The 14,552-nt window shown below is 35.5% G+C and overlaps 1 long non-coding RNA gene across 3 annotated transcripts in view; it reads right to left on the bottom strand.

Moving 5' to 3' along the window:
* Positions 1-14,552, bottom strand: part of LOC125911653 (uncharacterized) — a 108,991-nt gene that overhangs the window by 33,186 nt on the left and 61,253 nt on the right. The window contains exon 1 of one of the 3 annotated variants that reach the window (XR_007454401.1): positions 6,809-7,066. The exons of the other annotated variants lie outside the window; for them this stretch is intronic. This is a non-coding gene — a long non-coding RNA (uncharacterized LOC125911653). Of the gene's footprint in view, positions 1-6,808; positions 7,067-14,552 lie in introns of those variants that run through there. 3 annotated transcript variants of the gene reach the window in all.

Genomic DNA, 14,552 nt, shown 5'->3' with positions numbered 1-14,552 from the left:
AAAATAAATCAATAATAAATTATACATGGATGTTTACAGCAGATTATATGTAATAGGTGAAAATTTTGCAAAGTTCTTAAATGTCCATCAATGGTTAAATAAATTGTGACACAAAGAAATGAATAACAAGTAGTTGTTAAAAAAGAATGAGGAGAATCTAAGTGGACTAGCACAGGATAATATCTGTGATACAATGTTAATAATTATGAATGAGGTATAGAACTATTTGTCTATCAATGCATAGAAATAGACTTGTAAGGATACAAAACTGTCAACTACTTCTACTTTTAAATAGAGGGACTATGGCAAGGAGATGGTAATGAGAAGAAATTTTTCACATTTTACACACTATCAATTTATATTTTATTATTTTTTAAATTTATTATAATTTGTTTCTAAGGAAAACATACTTGGCTTATCCTTGGGTTTCTTGAGAAACCTAGCCTACCCTGTTGTCAGATGATTTTGCAAAATAATTGCTAGATTAGAAGCTTCATGGGAACAGAGAGCATGTGTGTCTAGGACTCTATATGCCTATTTGAAAATCTGACACATAGAATGCACTCAATATAATATGTTGAATGAATGAAAAAAAATGTCAGGGAATAATTTGGCTAATATAATTTGTAAATTAGTCAACAGTATACAATTTTATTTAAAAAAATTTTTTTAATGTTTATTTTTGAGAGAGAGAGAGACAGAGCATGAGCGGGGAAGGGGCAGACAGAGAGGGAGACACAGAAACCAAAGCAGGTTCCAGGCTCTAAGCTGTCAGCACACAGCCTGACACGGGGCTTGAACTCACAAACTGTGAGATCATGACCTGAGTCGAAGTCGGGCGCTCAACCGACTGAGCCACCAAGGCACCCCGGTATACATTTTTAAAATAAGGATATTCCTCACAGTAGACTGGATAGGGTATCATGAAAAGGCTTTGCCTTCAAGCATTTTGGTAGAATTCTAAGAATTGAGACTACGGTGTTGCTGTTGTTTTTTAATTTTTTACTGTATTGTCAGAAATTTGTGTTGCTCCTCATTTTTTTATTGTGGTAAAAAGTACATAATATAAAACTTACCAACTTAACCATTTTTAAGTGTACAGTTCAGTGGCATGAAGTACATTCATCCTCATTATTGTGCCATCATCACTATCCTGTCTCCAAACTCTTTTCATTTTGTACTCTGTACCCATTAAATAATAACTCTCCATTCCAACTTCCATTCTACTCCGTATCTCTATGAATTGACTACTCTAGATACCTCCTTATATAAGCAAAATCACACAGTACTTGTCCTTTTATGTCTGGCTTATTTCACGTAACATAATGGCCTCAAGATTCATCCATGTTGTTGCATGTTAGAATTTCCTTCCCTTTTAAGGCTGTATAATATCTCATCATATTAATACATCACAATTTGTTGATCTATTCATCTGTCAATGGACATTTGGGTTGCTTCTACCTTCTGGCTATTGCGAATAATGCTCCTATGGACGTGGGTATATACAAATATCTCTTTGAATCCCTGCTTTCAAATATATATATATAATATATATATGTCCTGAATATATATATTATATATATTATATATATATATGTCCTGAATATATATATTATATATATATTATATATATTCTGAATATATATATTATACACATTCAGAATATTCTGAATATGTGTATAATATATATATTCAGAAGCGGAATAGCCAGATCATATGGCAATTCTATTTTTTAATTTTTTGAGAAACTGCCATACTGTTTTCCATAGCAGGTGCACAATTTTACACTCCCACCAACAGTGCACAAGGATTCAAATTTCTGCACATCCTCCCTAACACTGGTTATTTTCTCGGTTTTTGATAGTAACCATCCTAATGGGTGTGAGGTGTTATGTTGCTGCTTGCTTTCTGAAATAACAGAATCTGGGAAAACCTCAACCTAAATGACCAACAAAAAGGGATGATAATATTTTTATTCTAAGACATTTATTTTTTAATTCTATCATCTCTGAAATAAGGATGCATATTACTACTGGTGTCATCTTATGGTTATATTTAATAGCACCATCTAACATCTCAATGGTATTTAAAACAATGGTGTTTTAAAATTAATACTGCTTTAGATTCAATGAAATATGGAACATCCAACATTTTAAACCACAAAGGATTAGACAAAGTATCTGAATTATATAGCAATAAGGATCAGTTGTAACAACCAACTTAAATGTACCCAAGAGAAAAAGTAACCAAGCAACAAGAAAAGGAATAATTATCATGTATTTTAAAATATATTTAAAGGAATAAGGATGCTGGTTGATTCCAGATCCTACTAGATCCTGAGCTGTATAACCTTTGGCAAGTTATTACCTGCTCTGTGGTGCAACTGCCAAACGGGAATAACAATATTCCTATGATATTATACTTATATCTTATTTGTTAGAACTTAGCAAATGGCAATAGGGATTAGAGGATAATTTATATTTTTCCCCTCTAAGGTAAAAATCAGAGCTTCTACCATTAGAGAAGAAAGGAAAAAATAATAGGAAATAGTTTTCAGTCTTTATCAAAGGCATTAAAATTATTCCAATGAGGAGTGCCTGGGTGGCTCACTCGGTTGGGCATCGGACTTTGGCTCAGGTCATGATCTCACAGTCCATGAGCTCGAGCCCCGTGTTGGGCTCTGTGCTGACAGCTCAGAGCCTGGAGCCTGTTTCGGACTCTGAGTCTCCCTCTCTCTCTGCCCCTCCCCTGCTCATGCTCTGTCTCTCTCTGTCTCAAAAATAAATTAAAAAAATTAAAAGAAATTTAAAAAATAAAATATAAAATAATTCCAATGAATATCCAGTAATAGTTCACTATTCTTCTGAATTAACACCCTTTCTTTAGATTTTTTTCATCCATTAAACCTTTATATTATAGATATTTCTGAGGTACAATAATGACTGAGAACAAAATGGAAATAAAAAAGTAAAAAAAAAAAAGGAAATTTTTTTTTCTGAAAAAGATTCAAATTGCTAAAGATACATTTGCAATTGCTAAAGATACATTTGCCTCTCCCCAAATGCTCAAAAATATGATTATATAAAGTGGTATATATGATAAAACTTCATTTAACTCAATTTTCCTTTGTTGTGAACCAAAATGATTTTGACCAATATGACACATTAGTGTGTAACCCTGCATGACACCATATGTTCAGACAGTGCATGTGATTTGCTGGAATACTGTTATGCAAATTTTTAAGTGAGGTGTATATGTTTAGGTCCATGGTATCTGTCATTGATAAGAGTCGATTTTGGAAAATTCTACCAAGTCATATGCCAGGAACCACAAGGGAATGGAAGGGGGGGAGGAAATAGCCTTTAATGCATCTCTCCTGCGTTGGTTGTGGTGAGGAACCATATAGACTGAACATGTCTCTCATGGAATGTAGCACAGAAGAAAGTCTTCAGCATGACATGGTCATCAGTCTGCAACTAATTCAGTGCACTTAAGACTGTGTTGAGCCACTTACATCCTCAGGGCTTTTTCCTCTTTTTAAAGATTACATAGAAGCAGGAAAAAACAGGAACTAACCCCAATTAACATTTTAAAATTCTGAAAGGTCTTCTATACCTTTAAGATTGGAGTGCCTAAGAAAAGTTGCAAAGTGAAGTAACACACTAATTCAAAATGGCATGAATTTAAAGTACCAAAGTTTAAGGTGGAATATGGTATGAATTTAAAGTACCAAAGTTTAAAATGAAATATACCAAACTCCAGAAGACACAGTAAAATGTTAATGCCAAAATCAAAATGAATAACCAAGTTGCCCTGCAGTGTAATTTCAAAGGAGAAGCACTTCTAGAATAACAGAGTAAGGACCTTCAAAAATCAGTTCCCACATTAAAAAATTGTCAGAATACTGATAATAATTGTCAAAATCAATTTTTCAGAACTCTGAATATTAAGCAAAGGCTTTCAATGATTCAGGTTAGCATTTATTCAAGAAAAACAGTTGAATCTTGATAAGAACATCAACATTTGTGGGTAATTTAGCTTGCCTTATTCCTATTCCCCTCTCACCAGCTTTATGGTAGCCTTGACAACCAGCTGCCTCAAAACAATGGTAACTGAGAAAAACAGATGCCATGATTTAAAAGGGGCAAAAGACCTGAACAGACACCTCAGGAAAGAAGATAGGTAAATGGAAAATAAGCACTTGAATACATGATATATATTATATGTAATCAAGAACCACAAATTAAAACAATGAGATACCAATACCCACCTATTAGAATGGCCAAAATCCAAAACCCTGACAATACCAAATGCTGGTAAAGCAGCAGAAACTCTCTAATTCATTGTCAAAGTGAATGCAAAATGGTACAGCCACTTTGGAAGACAATTTGACAGTTTTGTACAAAACTAAACATACTCTTACCATACAATTCAGCAATCATACTCCTTGGTATTGACCCAAAGGAACTGAAAACACATCCACATAGAAAACTGCACATGAATGTTTATAGCAGCTTTATTCTTAATTGCTAAAATTTGGAAGCAACCAAATTCATTTAGTAGATGAATGAACAAACTGTGGTACATCCAGACATTGGAATATTTTTCAACACTAAAATGCAATGAGCAATCAAACCATGAAAATACATGGAGAATACTTCAATGCATATTACTAAATGAAAGAAGTCAATCTGAAAAGAATGCATAGTATATGCACCCAACAAGATGACATTCCCTAAAAGACAAAGCGATGGAGAAAGTGAAAAGATCTGGTTGCTAGGAGTTAGGGGAAAGGAGGTATGAATAGGTGAAGCATGGAGGATTTTTAGGGCAGTGAAACAAGTCTGTATGATACTGTAATGGTGGATACATGTCATTACACATTCGTCCAAACCCACAGAATATACAACAAGAGTGAACCCTAATGTAAACTGTGGACTTTGGGTAACAATGATGTGTCAATATACCTTCATTGATTACAGCAAAAGTACCTGTCTGGTGTAGGATGTTGATAGTGGTGGAGGTTGTGTAGCAGAGGGGATACGTGAAAACTCCCTGTACTTTCTGTTCATCTTTTTTGTGAATCTGAAAGTACTTTAAAAAAATAAAATCAATTTTTTAAAAGAAAGAAATTAAGTACTGATACTTGCTACAACATGTATGAACCTTGAAAACAAGAAAAGACGAAAAAGCCAATCACAAAAGACCATGTATTGTATGATTCCATTTACTTGAAATGTCCAAAAATGGCAACTCTATTGAGGCATAAGACAGATTAGTGGTTGCCATGGCCTGGAGGTTAAGGGGTAACAGGCAGTTAGTGCTAATGGCTATAGATTTTGGAGGCAGAGAGGGTGATGAAAATGTTCTAAAATCTGATAGTGTTGATGATTGCACAACTCCGTGAATATGCTAAAAAGCAATTAATTGTAGGGATTAAATGGGTGAATTTTATAGGATGTGAATTATATCTCAATAAGGCTGTTATTTTAAAAGACCAGCTCTAAAAATACTTCGAGCAAGGAGAGTTTTATCATAGTAAGCATATATCCTTAACCATAAGTCAGTGAGTAATCATGACATTTAAATAACTTTGAATCCACTGGCTCCACCATTTACTTTCTTTGTGCCTGCAGACAATCACTTAAGCATATTAGGTTAAGTGTTTCTTCATCAGTAAAATGGAAATAATCTCCAAAGCATAGCTGAAACAACTTAATATGATATCACAAAAAAAGCACCTGGCATGAGTTTCCTCACTGTTGGAGAATAAAATTACAAATGAATAAGAGGGTAAGGCTGAAACAAATCCTATGGTACTGGATCAGAGTCAAAGATATCAGTATCAACTCATTTTTATTTTTAAATGTTTGAAGATAGACACAGGAGTAATTATAGATGTCTGTGTATACACGGTTTAATATACATACGGAGATTTCCTAGCTCTGTGAGCAGAGAGGACCTAGAGGCAGTAACACTCCAGTAGCTGTCAGCACATCTAAGGTCTACATCTGAGTTTCTAAATACCATTCCCCAATAGAAGGAACTATGATTTCCTGAAGAAAATGAAAGATTCTAGAACTGCAACAAGAAAAATGCTGACAAATCTGACCATCTAATAAAGATGTAAAAGAAAGTGCCTTAAGGGGAAAAAAAAAAAAAAAGAAAAAAAATGGGTACATGGAAAAAGGACATAAAATCCTATTTGGAAGAGTTTGAAATAGCCAAAGCTGGAACAATTTGAACAGCTCAATAAATAAAGTTAGTATTGGATTATGATCCAAAATATAAATATCCATGTGCCCACTCCGATCCACACAAATGACTGAAACCATTAATAAACTGGGAAGAAGAAATAAACATTTTTTATGAAATCATTCCAAAGGATAAATACAAAAAGATTAAGGGAAAACAACATCACCATTAGACACAGAAACAACTGCTACAAGCAAGACCCATAGCTTAATGCTCAAATAGATGAACCTTTATGGAGTGAGAAAGTATTTCCTTCCTGTCAAAGTATTGCCCCTGAAATATTCATTCCTTACTGTGGTGGTTTTAACATTTGCTTTCAAATGTATAGTAACTCTTCAGTGAAGAAACCTAGCAGACACCACCTTAACCAAGTGATGAAGGTTTACATCCCTAGTCATAAGTCATGTTGCTCTCTTCTTCCCCGGATAACATGACCATGATATGAAGAAAGAACATATCACCTCTGTGGTATTCTCTCCACCCATAACCCCAGTCTAATCATGAGAAAACATCAGATAGACCCAAACTGATGGACATTCTACAAATACTTTACCAGTACTCTTCAAAACAGTCAAGATAACAAAGAACAAGGGAAGACCAAGAAACTGTCATTGATTGGAGAAGACCATGGCAACATGATGACTAAATGCAATGGGTAGTATCCTGGATCAAAGCCTAGAATGGAAAAAGGTCATTAGTGTAAACACTGGTATAATCAGGGTAAAGTCTACAATTTAGACAAGAGTGTACAATGTTAACTCTTAATTTCATTAAATGCGCCATAGTTATATAAGATATTAGTACTAGGGGAAGCTCGATGAACTATATTCAGGAATTCTGTGTTCTACCTATACAACTCTTCTATACATCTATAATCATTTTAAAATAAAAAGTTAAAAAACAAAATAAAACAAGGACCTAGCTTGTTTAAGATGCTCAATTATTACCTCAATAATATATCCTCAAGTTAGATATCACCACAGTCTTCTAAAGTGACACCTCCTGAATTGATTAACTTTCCCCTTTTCTAAAAACCCCCTCCCCAGCCTCAAATATCCCTTTGGCTATAATGGGAAGGCTCTAAGTAATCACAGCAAATATGATGTTTTCTACCATGTATCTCCTATCCTCTCTTCTGTCATAATTGATTGAACTAAGAATGGAACTTGACCCAAACAAAGCTGATGAGCCCCTTCCTCCCGGAATCTGAGATTCCAGGTACATCTGTCTGATCTCTTGAATGGAGAAAATCTACTTAAGAGTCCTTAGAAGTTATTTTCTAATATCTGGCCTGGGAAGCAGGGAAGCCATTTGTTACAGACTGTTCATGTTTCCCTAATATTCATACATTGAAATTCTAACCCCCAATGTGATCATACTAAGTGATGAGCCTTTGGGAGGTGATTAGGCCATGATGGTGGAGCTCTCATGAAGGGGATTAATCATCATATAAAAGTAGCCCAGATAACTCTCTTGCTTTCTTTCTGCCATGTGAGAATACAATGAGAAGTTAGCAGTCTGAAACTATAAAAGGGTTCTCATCAAAACCTGACCATGGTGGTGCACTGACCTTGGAATTCCAGCCTTTAGAATTGTGAAAAATAAATTTTTCTTGTTTATAAGCCACCAGGTCTGTATTTGTTGTAGCAGCCCAAACGGCCAGACTAAGACACCATTCTACAGCAAGACAGCAGAATGAACCAGATATGCTTGAGAAGCAGAACTGACAAATAGAAACTGAAAGGATTACCTGGGTCACTATGGAGTGGCACACTTAGCCCCCACTGGTTCCCAAAGCCTACCTGCTCATGTCCCCCTTAGATTCCATGAAATACCCAGTCACCCTATTTCTCTTTGGGCTTAAACTGGCTAGATTTGGATTCTGTTAATACAACTGGAAAAGTGCAATTCAATACAACTATTTCATATGAAATGGCAGCCATTTAGACTTATGTTTTCTGTTGTTTCCTTTATAATAGTCAAGGTCAGTAATTTTTTAGTCACAGTTCATGTAAACTATCTGATTAAATTACCCCTGTCCTTACACATTTACCACATCTTTTCAATTCTGGCCATTTGTTTATTCTGTGCTTGCTCAAGGAAATACCTTCAATCTATCTCATCATGTCCAGATTCCACCCATACAGCCAGGTTTGGTTTAAATGCCCTCTTTTCCATGTAACCTTCCCTGCTACCCACCTAAAAGAAGATAAAATGTGTTTTATATGCCATGTTTCCTTATCTTACAACTTTTATTTCATTCCATATTTGTGTAATTATTTATTTATTCTCATAATCTTCCTTCTCAGATATGAAGCTACTCAAGATCAGCTTCCCTGTTCTTGCACAAGCACCATTTCAGGGAGTATTTATACATAAAGAAATATATAAATTAATAAAAACTATTTAAGAAAGATAGAAATACAAGACATTATTGACATTTATCTGTATTATTTTACTGTACTAAGTAAGAAACTTATTTCTAAGAAGTCTGCTTAGGATTCTCTCTCTCCCTCTCTTTCTGCCCCTTCCAAACTCGCTCTCTCTCTTTCTCAAAATAAATAAATGAACTTAAAAAAAAAGAAAGGGAAAAGGTAAGCCATAGAGTGAGAGAAAAAACTGTAATAAACATAAAAGACTCAAACCCATTGGGGAACCTGGGTGGGTCAGTTGGTTAAGTGCCAACTCTTGATTTCGGCTCAGGTCATGATCTCAGGGGTGTAGGATTTGTGCTGAGTACGGAGCCTGCTTAAGATTCTCTCTCTATCCCTCTGCCTCTCCCCCACACCAATTAAAAAAATAATAATAATTTTTAAAAAGACTCAAACCCAGACATTGAAAAAAAACTTTTGCAAATCAAGTTGTTGTTTTTTTAAATACAGATAAATGTCCTAACAGAAAATTGGGCAAAAGACTTGACCAGGTACTTCAGAGAAAGGGATATGCAGGGCCAATAAATAAATGTATGATAATATGTACATCATTAATCATCAAAGAAATGATATATACTAAAAGCACAAAAAGCCACCACTACATATCCACCAAAATGGCTAAAATTAAAAAGATGGAGAAAGCAGTTGAGGAAGTAAACAAGAATGCACTGCTACTAGGAGTACATGATAGCAGTAAACTGATACAACCACTTTAGAAAATAATTTGATGGTACCAACTAAAGTCGTACACAGGCATGCAAGCTCTTTGACCTAGCAGCAATTCATGACTATGCCTGCATTCGTGTGTTCATCAAAGGACATGTACAAGACTATTCATAATCCCACTACTCATAAGAGCTAAAACCTGGAAACAAATATCTATCAACAGAGAATGGATAAAGTTATTGTGGCACATTCATACAAAGGTATATTATACAGCAATAAACAAATCATTGCTAAATCCAAAACATGGGTGAAGTGCATGAACACAATGCTGAGGGGATTTGGGTTTTGTTTTGTTTTGTTTTTAGAGCAGGCACAACAATTTTTCTCATTGTGGGATTCAACTTTATATAAAGTCCAATATCAGGCCAAATTAATCAATGGTGTTAGAAATCAGACTGCAGTTATCTTTTCAGGGAATAGTGACTAGGAGGGGAAAAGGGGAAGTTTCTGGGTTGCTGGTGTATTCTATTATTTTTTAATCTAGAGTTTATATATGTGTGTTCACCTTGTGAAAATCCATCAAATTGAAAACTTATCATTTGTGTGTACATTTCTGTAAGACTTCTGTATTTCTATAAAAGATTTTTAAAATAAAAGGTTTTCATACATTATTTGTAACAATAATATCCATTGCCTTAGGCATCATGCCAATAGGCTGTGTATGTATAAATTACACATCCTTTTAGAAGCACAAAAAAACTATTAAAATCAATATTTTTATATTATACCTTTGAGAATTAAGATGTAAAATTATACAGTGATTTATTCAGAGGTACAAGTAGAAACAATAATAAATGTTTATTGATTTTAAAATTATGGAGGCTTGAAAATTTAAATCAGAGCTTCAGTATGCAAAAGCAATTGATTTCTTCAATGACTGTGGTATTTGTGATTAGCTGGGAATTTGATTAAGCACAAGCATATGTCATCATCCTACAATGCGAAAGCATTCCCCCCCCACCCCACTTTTTTTCCTTTGGTGTATGTTCTGGGAATATCCTTAACATTATAAATGTACCTAGAAATGTAGGTGATGCTTAAAATCCAGCTAAGTGGGTTACGGCTCCATTGAAACTATTAGAAAGAATCAGAATTAACTATTAAGAATATTTCTAGGCCAAGAGAGAAAATGTGCATTGTCTGTACTCTGGGGTATTCTTATGCAAAGGAGATGTTTTGGTTTTTTGGGTTTTGTTGTTGTTGTTGTTTACATAGAATGAACTAAAAAAAAAAAAATCCATAGGACTTCAAGGCCTAGAACAAAACATTTTGTTAGGTCTTGTGTTCTAGAATTTTTACTCAGTAATCAAATTTAAATTTAAATAGACATTGGTCACAATCTTGAAGGGTAACAGAAGCCACAACAGGGCAAAGAGTGGCATGCAATGGGACACCTCCTAGGAGTGGCTGCTAGATATGGAAAGGAAAGGGGATGCCTTAGACTTGCTGTCTTAGTCCACTAGGGCTGCTATAACAAAGTACCATAGACTGGGTGGTTTATAAACAACAGTCATTTATTTCTTCTAGTTCTCAAGGTTGAGAAGTACAAGATCAAGGCAATAGCAGATCCAATGTCTAGTGAGAACCTGCTCCCTGGTTCACAGATAGCCCTCCCACAGGGCAGAAAGAGTGGGGGGGTTCTTTTGAGGGCTCCACCTTAGTGATCTAATCACCTCCCAAGAGCCCCACTTCAAACATCATCATGTCAGGGATTAGGTTTCCACATATGAATTTGGGGGAACATAAACATTCATTCTATAAGCACTTGCCATACTTTTTTTGAAACTCAAAGATGTAAGTGATGGTTCTGGCCAATTCCTTCGGACATGCTAAAAACCTTCAAAGCCACAACTAAAAGGCCCACCATTAAATGCCTTCAAAATGGGCATTAATGTTGTGAATAATCTTACTATTTCCCTCTCCTCCCCACAAACAGTCCAGGGCCTCCTCTGGCCCTGCACTTTAGAGGGCCCCATATAGTCATAGCACACACATGCTCACACACACATACACACACACACATAAATTCAGAGAATACACGTGAAGACTACAAATAGAAGTGTTACTACTGAAATGGAATTTTATCTGACTGTAGACCAGCCTTTAACCTTTGCAAAGTCCAGGGCAAGATTTAAAAAAAAAAAGAAAATGGAGGCCCGTATAACATATGTCTAAATATGTAAATATTATAGATCAACCTAAAAACCATTACATAAAATGTTTTCTCTTCCTATTCTTATAAATATAACCTTCATAGCATATATTTTGGGCTCATGTGCCTGTAGCTGGGCTGGGGAGCTCTGTCTCCTGTGTCTTAGTCTGGGAGCCATGCTAGAGGAACAGTACTGTGCAGGGTATGCTCTTTCATGATACGGAAGCACAGAGAACCTGCCCAACCTAGCAAGCACATTTCAATGCTCTGCTTTCACCATATTTGCTAACTTCCTATAGGTTAAAGAAAGTTACATAGCCAAATACAAAGTCAAGGAGACAAGAAGCACATACTATCTAAAACAAAGGTGTGGCAAAAGAATAAATAGATTATCTTACTGGAACAAAGGTATCTTTGGGATTATAATTAAATATACCTCACTCAATCACACTGCTTTGACCTTGGACTTTGGCACAGGTTTTTTTAAATTAATTAATTGTTTTAATTTACATCCAAGTTATTTAGCATATAGTGAAATAATGATTTCAGGAGTAGAATCCAGTGATTCATCCCCTACATATAACACCCAGTGCTCATCCCAACAAGTGTCCTCCTTAATGCCCCTTGCCCATTTAGCCCATGCCCCCACCCAAAACCCCTCCAGCAATCCTCAGTTTGTTCTCTATATTTAAGAGTCTCCTTTGGTTTGTCTCCCTCCCTGTTTTTAAATTATGTTTGCTTCCATTCCCTATGTTCATCTGTTTTGTATCTTAAATTCCACATATGAGTGGTCATATATTTGTCTTTCTCTGACTAATTTTGCTTAGCATAATAATACACTCTAGTTCCATCCATGTTGTTGCAAATGGCAAGATTTTATTCGTTTTGAATGCCGAGTAATATCCCACTGTGTGTGTGTGTGTGTATGTGTGTGTGTGCGTGTGTGTGTGTGTGTGTGTGTGTGTGTGTGTTTATCTTCCACATCTTCTTTATCCATTCATCACTCAATGGACAACATTTGGGCTCTTTCCATTCTTTGGCTATTATTGATAGCACTGCTATAAACATTGGGGTGCATGGCACAGGCTTATTTTCATGGCTTGCTCTGGCTATTTTAAAATTTCCTTTTTGAGAAAAGGAGTAATTTTACAAAAACTGTATAATTAAAAGCCCATCACAAATTAATGTGTCACCTTTTGCAAAAATGATAAATAAGTACAAAAAAATGTTTTACTAGATTTAAAAAATGAATACAGTTCAGCTACTGAGTCTGTCATAAAATAATGTTACCTACTGAAATCCATCTACTGTCTGACTAAACACTAAAGGGCTTTCTTTTAAGCAAATCCACAAATAATAGTACAATAGCCAAGAATTTGTACAGTTGTAATTTAAGGTTGGAGGATAAAAAATGATTATAAATATTCAGGCAATTACATATTTTGAATTATTTTTTGTTTTCTTTCCCAAATATTACTAGAAAATTTATGAAAAACTAGATGTCATGCCATATTCAGCAGACAAATATCTTTCGGGAAAAAAAAATTTAATGATAACATTTTAGATTAATTACCAGGCAGGAATTTTTTATAATGGAATTCCTTGAATGAATGATGTTTTTCAAAAGATATATATATTTTTTCAATTTAACCCATGTTTAATTCTGAGGATTTTTTAAAATGTTTTATTTATTTTTTGAGAGAGAGAGAGAGAGAAAAAAACAGTGTGAATGGGACAGGGGTAGAGAGACAGGAAGACAGAGAGAGATTGAACCCTAGCAGGCTCCACACTATCAGCACAGGGTCCAATGTGGGCCTTGAACTTATGAACCACGAGATCATGAACTGAGCCAAAATCAGGAGTCAGATGCTTAAATGACTAAGTCATCCAGGCACCCCCGGAGCAGGATTTTTTTTTTAATTGGCAAAAGGTAGTATCTGGCATCATGACATTTAGAATCCAATTGGTCAGTTAAAATATAGTTGAAAAACAGGCATAAAACTAACTGATACCAAATTCCTTTTGAGAAGCGGTGAAATAAAATAGATTTTATTATTAGTTCAAATATCTTCTTCTACATTGGGGAGGACTAAAAAGAATGACCATCTTAGACATAAAATGACTCTTAATTTTTAACTTTCAATGGGCAGTTCTATCAACTGAGGCTAAGTCAGGAAACCAGAGTGAGTGTAAGTATTACAAGAAATGATGTAATATGGGAATTACAGTTTATCTAAATGTAGATGGAGCTAGGAAAGTGGAGGTCTTGGAAGTAGGAGTTGAAAGATCAGAGAAATAGTTATTAATGACTTTCATCTGAAGCCCTGGCACAGAGACAAGTTGGATCTTGCAGGAAAATACAAGGACTGTGAATCTCACTGCCAGAGAGGCCTGACCTGGCAAAGGAAGAGTTTGTGGAGAGTTCTATGTAAGCTTCTGTGGGCCTATAGCCAAGGTTTTGTGGGTTGAGGCAGCTGTTGGTCAGCATGGCCAGCAACCAAGAAGATGAGCTGAAGCAGAAAGAGAGAACAGGCCGCCCACCAGGTACCTCTGCTACACATCATGTCTGACCATCATAGCTTTCACAGAGTTATGTCCTCGGCTCTCATCTTCTTTCCAAATGTAATAAAAGTTCATCTAACTGGCTAACTCTGTCCCACAACTGTACAGAGAAGAGGATTCTGAGAAATGTAGTTCCCAACCTTAGACAGGAGTTTAGGTGCTAAGTCAACAATACACAACCCAGCACAGGCTGAGGGACTCTCACAAGGAGAGTATTTTCAGATGTCACCAAGAACAATAATGGAAAAGATATGAACCCCCAGAGGTAGAGTTAATAGAAAATACAGCAAACTGGAAATCTACTCAAAGGAACAAAAGCTAGCATGTAAACTTGGAACAGTCCCCATTCCAGAGCAGGGAGATCTTGTTCAATAGGATTTCAGAATTTCTATACACCAGTAACTGCTCTGTGCCTCCCCTTGTTC

Source organism: Panthera uncia (assembly GCF_023721935.1).
Source record: "Panthera uncia isolate 11264 chromosome C1 unlocalized genomic scaffold, Puncia_PCG_1.0 HiC_scaffold_3, whole genome shotgun sequence".
NCBI classification, from domain to species: Eukaryota; Metazoa; Chordata; class Mammalia; order Carnivora; family Felidae; genus Panthera; species Panthera uncia.
Note: the sequence above shows the minus strand (reverse complement) of the source record. Positions and strands in the feature narration are given on the sequence as shown.